This window comes from Ursus americanus, chromosome 26 (genome assembly GCF_024610735.1).
Source record: "Ursus americanus isolate L20-20 chromosome 26, mUrsAme1.1.p, whole genome shotgun sequence".
NCBI classification, from domain to species: domain Eukaryota; kingdom Metazoa; phylum Chordata; class Mammalia; order Carnivora; family Ursidae; genus Ursus; species Ursus americanus.
Window position 1 is genome coordinate 18975395 of NC_142152.1, and position 7466 is coordinate 18982860.

At 51.6% G+C, this 7466-nt stretch overlaps 1 protein-coding gene across 1 annotated transcript in view; it reads right to left on the minus strand.

Moving 5' to 3' along the window:
• Positions 1-6642, minus strand: part of MIDEAS (mitotic deacetylase associated SANT domain protein) — a 62672-nt gene extending 56030 nt beyond the window's left edge. The window contains exon 1 of the mRNA XM_045807851.2: positions 6500-6642. The gene's annotated coding sequence lies outside the window, so the exon portion shown is untranslated. The remainder of the gene's footprint in view (positions 1-6499) is intronic.
• Between the last annotated feature and the right edge of the window lie 824 nt (positions 6643-7466).

Consider the following 7466-nt stretch of genomic DNA (forward strand, 5'->3'; position numbering starts at 1 on the left):
TCTTTGTGAACTGCCTTAAGGAAACTGAAGAGACAGAATCCTTGGCTTATAAACAGACATGCTGGAACTAATGATTATGGTGACTAAGATGATCCATGCAGCGATGGCAAAAGGAAAAGGAATGTGGGGTTTGTGCCCCGACCCTTCCATGCAACAGCTGTGTCACCCTAGAGAAGTCACTTTTCCTCTCTGAACCTTAGTTCAAAATGAGAGTTACTAACAGTGCCCTTCCCAGCTTTAAGTTCTTGATCTCAGGATTCTCTGAGATGCTGTTACTGCAGTTATTATAAAACAGGGGTGGATGAAAAGAGTCCCTGTGGTCCTAGTCAACTCTAAAAGTTGATGGTTTAGGGGCGCCTGGCTGGCTCAGTCGGTGGAGCGTGCAACTCTTGATCTCAGGATTGTGGGTTCGAGCCCCATGCTGGGTGTAGCGATTACTTAAAAATAAAATCTTAAAATAAATAAAGTTGATTACTTAGTGAAACCGCAGATTCTAGAAATTATTGTTTTATTAAATGCAGTTTATGCATGACTTCTCGGAAATAGTTTTCTATGTAAATCCCAGTTTCACTCATATATGTTCTTCAAGAATTTTCAATTCAAAGTCCACTCAACATATTAACTGAAACATTGTGTATAGTCAAGAAAGACAGGAAGCAGCCCAAATGCTCTTCAGAAGGAGACTAGTTACATAAATGATGGCATTTTCATACCGGGGAATACCATCTAGCCAGTGGAAAACATGAGGCAGTCTACATGCATTGTCATAGGATAATCTCCAAGATACGCTAAGTGAAAAACATAGACTGCAGAGCCCTGTGTATAGTATGCCAGAATTTGCTTATATTTTCAGATTTTCTTCAATCTGCAGAGACTACCTCTGGAAGCATGGCTGAAAAATGACAAATCGTAGTTGCCTAAAACAGGGACACTGAAGGATTGAGGACGTGGGGGAACATTAGAGAACGGGAAATTTATTTTTTGAAAATTTCATGTTATCAGATCTATCAATATTTTCTTATGGCTTCGGCTTTGTATCTTTCTTAAGAAGGTCTTCCTTCCTTCAAGGTTAAAATAGTATTTGTTTTTCTAATTCTATTGCATTTGTATGTGTGGGCATAATACGTATAGTAATCTCCTGTCTAATGTTGAAATGACTTTTGAGACTTACTTTATACTATATAACTTACCTCTTTTGTATTTTGAACCTTATTTATATATTACCTTTTTAAATAGAAAATGGGGGGGGAGAATCTACCAGATTTTATTTTTAAATAAAACAAAATTTGGGGGGCACCTGGCTGGCTCAGTTGGTAGAGCATGTGACCCTTGATCTTGGGGTTGTGAATTCAAGCCCCATGATGGGTGTAGAGATTACTTAAAAGTAAAATCTTTAAAAAAATAAATCAAACAAATTTTTTTAGGAATCTATTTTATAGGGTATATTTTATGTTATGTGAATTATATCTCAATTCAAAAAGAAAGAATCTAGCTAATATGGTAAAGCTGAGATTAACAGCATGAGAACTGGTGGAAAGAATCCTCCCAGTCAAGGCCAATGGTAGGGTTTAGCCAGGATCTCTCAGAGACTCAGTTTTATGTTTAGCCTAGCTTTGTAGGTTCAATGCCTCTTTGGGCAAGACAAACCTGCAACAAACCAGGAAGCACCTCTTTGTCTTCCTCCAAAGTCTTGCCTGAGAGTTGGCCCTACCTCTTATCAGACTGGTTCCCTTGGAAGGACAGGCCAACACAGATGACGGAGGCTCTCCCCAGAGAGCCAGTGCCCAGGCACAGGACATTGTGGGGCAGGTCAACTGGGCTCAAATCAGGACAAGGAGGAGCCAGTGTGGAAGCTGGACAGATACCATCTGGCGCCCATGGGGAAGAGGTGCTGAAAATGAAACAGAACGATGAAGTGCAAAACCAGGAGGCACCAGAGAGGCTAACCGGCAGGAGGCGAGGCTGGGCAAATGTTCAGAATATAGACCAGGAACCACGGTCCTTGGTGCTTGGCGTGGCTGCGTGTGTCTACACACAAGCAGACGATATTGGACAGCTATTGCCATTTTATTGTCATCATCATCATCATCACCAAATAGTTACTGGGACTTGCTACGAGTTAGGGCACCAGGCCTGGAGATACAAATACGTTTAAAACAGGGCCTTCCAGTTCAGTTGAAAAATGGTAACAGTGGTCCACCCAGAGGCATATTTAAGAAGCTGGATGAAGGTGGGGCGCCTGGGTGGCTCAGTTGGTTGAGTGTCCGACTCTTGATTTCTGCTCAGGTCATGATCTCAGGGTCCTGAGATAGAGCCCTGTGTCAGGCTCCATGCTCAGCATGGAGTCTGCTTGCCTCTCTCCCTCTGCCCCTCTCCTTCCTCACGCTCGTACTCTCTCTCTAAAATAAATAAATTTTAAAAATCTTTTTAAAAAAAAAAAAAGAAGCCGAATGAAGTGTATGATTGAAGCCCAAAAGAAATGTTAAAAATCCTTTAGTCCAGGTTTTTAGGTTTTCTTCAGTACAGGGCCCAGGTGAATGTTACCACAGGATGGGACAGGGAAAGTTTTTAAAGAGGGGAACATAAACAGGGCTGGAGGGAAAGCAAGACTGAATCAAGCAGAACAGAAGAAAAAGGCATTCCAGGCTTCCGGGGAAGCATAAGAGGTAGGAATGCTTGCCACAGTCAGTTTGGACAAACACACAGAGTGGGTCACTGGGTCGGAGCAGAGGGCTAGGGCAGGAGAGCGGCGGAAGCCAGACCCCTGTGTGGAAGGCCCTGACTGCCAGCCTAGAAGCTGGATCCTTACCGTGCAGACAGCGGGGAGCCACTGAAGGTTGCTGAGCAAGAGGGTGACCCTTGCAACCAGGCATTTTAAGTGACATTACAGAGAGCTCTTTATCCCAGTCTTATGCAAAGCCCTGTGTATATTTCAAGTAGCACTTGATGCAGAAAGTCGTAAAGCAAAGCCCTGTGTCATGTAGACGAGGGAAAAAAAATGGCCTAAGGGTCTCACAAAGAGATGCTTCAGTGAGTACGAGAAATGAAGGGGAGAACATTTTAAAGAAGGAAACGAATGTGTAGCACAGAACTGCCAGGCATCTGGAAAACTGCGGCACTTTCTTGAGAGTCTGGCACGCCCTCTTTTAGCTGGGGGTGTTCTGCCTCCTTTTTTGGAGGTTAGTTGTGGTGTCAGAACACTGGATTGTGGTGTAGGGAGTGAGGCAGCTGGGAGGAGGCAGACGAACAGAAATATACTTCTCGGGCCTGGGGAGTGTAAAAGGCTTCATTCGAGACCACCGGCTTGCGGGGGACTTTTTCATCGGCCTCTCTCAGTGGCACTTTGGGGTTTATGACAGAGTTGCTACGATGGCTAGTTACCTCCAATGGTTTCTCCTCTTGAAGCAAAATGATTTGTAAAATCTGAGTCAGTGCTTTTTCAATATTGTTCCTCATTGTGCATGGTGAGGCAGGAGGGCAGCTCAGGGGCCATGAACTGGGCAGCAACTTCGGGCCATCAATCAGCATTTACATAAGGTGGGGGAGGAAGTCAGGGTTGTTTCCGGTCTTGCCCTGGGCTGTGGACAACTGCAGGGCAAGCTCTATGAACGCCGAGGCAAAACTGAGCAAGCCAGGAGAAGGGCCTGAGTTAGGCACCAAAATTAGCCAGGCTGAACTGAAGATGTGGACAGGCAACGGCTCCTGGTGGGGCCACAACTCCAGGGAATCTCCTTCGTTCTGTCTCTGGCCTTTACAGGGGGCCCCTCTCCTCCGCTCTCCTGCCTCGCTACGGGAGGGTCTTACCCCATTTAGGTCTCTGCATGTTCTAAATCAACACGAAGCACCGAGACTCAAAGCTGTCTTTTCTTTGAGGTCATAAGGGAATGCTCCCCTCCTCTGGCCGTCAAGGCTGGTGCTGGGCACCAGCAGGTCCTTACGAAAGCAACCAGGTCAGGGGATGCAGCTCACCAGAACCTTGACAGTCAAGTTCCGTAAAAACCCAGAGGTACCCGGAACAGAAGGCGGTGCAGCGCAGGAACTCCCACCATAGTGGTGTTTCTGCTCGAAACCTCAGTCCCCTGTGCCGGCTGTGCCTGTATATCCCAGACTTCCTAGAAGTGTGCTGATTTCATATGTTTTTCCTCAAGTCTCTGGAAGCACATAGGTGACTGCCAGGGACTATGCCCTAATGCTTTGGTTTGGCAAATTGTCACTGTGCCCATGACACGCAATTGGCACGAGCCTGCAAAACAGCATGTTTCCTCCAGGTGAAACTCAGTTACTTGGTTGGGGAGAAGGCCAGGCATGGGGAAGCTGCAGGGTGCCAGGGAGGTCCGTCCCTGCCACTCTGAACAGAGAGGCTCTGCCCAAGCACTGTGGGATGGTGCCACAGAGTCACACAGCACCCCCATGGTGCGGGGCTGAGTGCTGTCCCATGAGAATCTTCCACCTAGGCCACTCTGTTTCTAGGAGAGAGCAGGTTGAGACATGGGGTGGGAGCAGAATGGCCCTGCCTGTACCCTGTACACGCTTTCTGACTGTGTTTTAAATCCCTCCACTACAGTTAGCCACATCGGAGGCCCTCGAGGAGAACGTGTTTGCCTTTTTTCCACACTTGCAGGCTTGGCTCCCTCCCTGCAGCACAGAAGCTCAGTAGGTATGAGGACCCCCCACCCTTCTCTGTGCTGCAGGCCTGGCTCAGGACATGGGCCTGGGGATCTCTGGACAAAATACTTGAGTCACTCCTGGGGGGGGCACTCCCCACCCCCACCCCCATCCCGCCCACCCCAGACACCATCACAGACACACAGTCTCCAAGCCCCAGCACTTTTCCCTTTGCCTAGAACACAATAAAGGAATTAGGACCCACCTACTAAGTTTCTGCAGCTGACACTTCAAGGCTCAAAGTCTAGCTCGCCAGCTCAGTCACACAAGTCTGACGTGTCCTCTTTGCAACGAGGCCCCACTCCAGCCACCGTGCAATTTTGCTAATTCAAACTGCTTTCCCGTTTAGGGAGGTTGATAGCCATCTCCCATCTCCTTTTCCTGCTGACGTCATCCCACATTTTCTACAGACACAAATAAGGGTACAGTTCCTGGGATAGTCTTCAGGCTGCCTAAGGTGGGAGTGGAGGGATCCTGCCCTCCTGGGTCTACTTCACTTCTCTGGTGTTTGGCAAGTTGTCCGAGGTTAAGGGAGAGGCAAGGAAATAAATCACCTAGCTAAGGTGAAAGGCCAGAAAGAACTTGGTGACTTGCAGCTCAAGCCCAGATCTGTCCTGGGCATTTGCAATGCAAATCTGCGTTTTGTTCGCAGCCACCACGGTCTTGCACAATAGCCTGTGTATAAACATCCACGCCAACAATGCCTGACTGTGCAATCACGCTGTAATTACAGGCCGGCAGGAAGCTGCTGCTAGGAACTGCACCATTCAACCTCTAGACGTCCCACGTCGGGAGTCTCCGCGGCACCGACGTACATTCCAGCACACCCCGACGCGTCCCGCCGCTGCCCGGCCGCCGCTGCTACGCTTGCAGCCTCCAAGGCAGGGAGCCCCGACGCCCCCCGCCCGGCCTGCCAGCCCCGAGTTACTTTGCAGGGATGTCATAAACTTCTCAGCTGGTCTTTAAAAAGCCCTGCGCCACGAGGCTACCGAGGGCGGCGGGAACCACCAGCAAAGTTCGCAAGCACAATCCTGCAGCCCTAGCAGTTTTAGAAAACAGAAGAGAGCGAGATGCCACAGAGTGCACTGGAAGCGGGTTTCGGAGTTTTATATATAAAGCACTCACATATGTACGTGGGTGTACTGACAGTTTTTAAGGCTAAATTGCAAAGTGTTAGGCCTTAGGGATTACTGTCAGGTTCGGGACGTGGTGTGGGAGGAGGAAGGGTGGGGGGAGTCGGGAGGGATCTGTTGAAAGGGGGCTTGGGGGTAATTCTGGTTTTGCTTTTGGGAAATGCGTAGGGTTGTTTTCCCAATGTCCGAGTTGCTTTGCTCTTCGTCACTGGAGGGCCGAGCGAAGAAAAGTGGGGGGAAAGTTCCTTTAACTTCCTTCCTGCAACCTCACCGAGGGCTGCGAAGAGGAAGAGCACGCTTCCCTGGGAAGCACCGGGCAGGGCTGGGGGGGGGGGCTGCGCCCAGTCTGTGGGGATGCGGGACGCCGGGCCCGCACGCAGGCCGCGGGCAGCCCCTCCCTGCGCCCCTCCTCTCGCAAACGGCGCCTGGAGAGGCCCGGCTGCAGCCCCGACTGTTTTAAGCCCCGCGGCAAACCTGCGGCAGCAGTGTATCAGCCTGGGGCCCAGATTCGGCCGCCGAGCGCCCCCGCCCCCGCCCCCACCCCCACCCCGTGCAGCGCCGCCCGCACCCCCGCGCCCAGCGCGGCCGGCCCAACCCGGCCCCCCAAAACCCCGCCCGCGGGGCCAAGCCCCGGCCCCCCGCGTTTCCGAGCCCCACGCCAGCGCCCCGGCGGCAGAGGGGGCGCCCAGCCCGCAGCTCACCTGCGCGCTAGATCCCGGGGCCGCTCGGAGGGGCGCGGGGCGCAGGCGAGTGCGGCCCGCAGACTCAAACTTTGTTGCTCTCGGGACGGCGCAGTCGTCACTTCCTCGCGGAGCGGGCGGCGCGGCCCGGCGTGTGACCCAGCAGCTCGCGCGGTGGCGCGCCGGGCCCTGCAGCCGCCCGCTCGCCCGCCCGCCCGCGCCCCTGGCTCTGCGCGCCCCGGTTACCCCGGCGCCGACTCCCCCGGCTCGTCGCGCCCACGGCTGCGAGGGGCCTCGGGCGGTGGTCCGCGGAGCCTGCACCCCTCCGGGTGGTTGCCGCGCGGAAGAAATGCGACCGAACCTGTATTTTCAAGGCTGGGTCTGGAAGGTGGTGTTGGGGTTCAGGGACCCCAGCGAGCTGGGGGTTCCAGAGGAAACACACCCACCCCACAAACAAAAGGGTAGGGGAGGAGGAAGAGAAAGTTTTTCAGTTTCGCGTTGAGGCTAGGTCAAGGCACAAAGCGAAGTGCTCTGTGTTTTGCCCAATAATGCCTAAACTGGGCCTTAAAACCCGGGTTTCCTCTCCCACGTTCCCTCCAAAGGCCTGCACGCTTGTCCTTCGTCATTTCCACTGGTTGTAAGTGCGCAGGACGTTTACCATTTATCACACTTCGGGGGGGCTATTTCAGCGTCCAAGTTGGGGCTGCAAAATGGTTTCTGTTCTCATCCTCCCCCGCGACTTCCACCTCTTCCTTTGCACTCAACTCTCAGAAGATCTCTTTGGGGCTTGATGCGTTCCGTGTTTCATCGCGGGCCAAAAGAGACTTAGAGGGTAGGGTGGAGGCCTGAGAAGAAGAGCTTCAGGCAATAGTAATTTTGAAATTTATCGTTGCCCGAAATAAATTCGCTCACCGTATTCAAAACTGCAACAAAAAACCACCTTTTTGGTTTCTGATAAATAGCAACAAAGTAGTTAAACGGCCGTCTT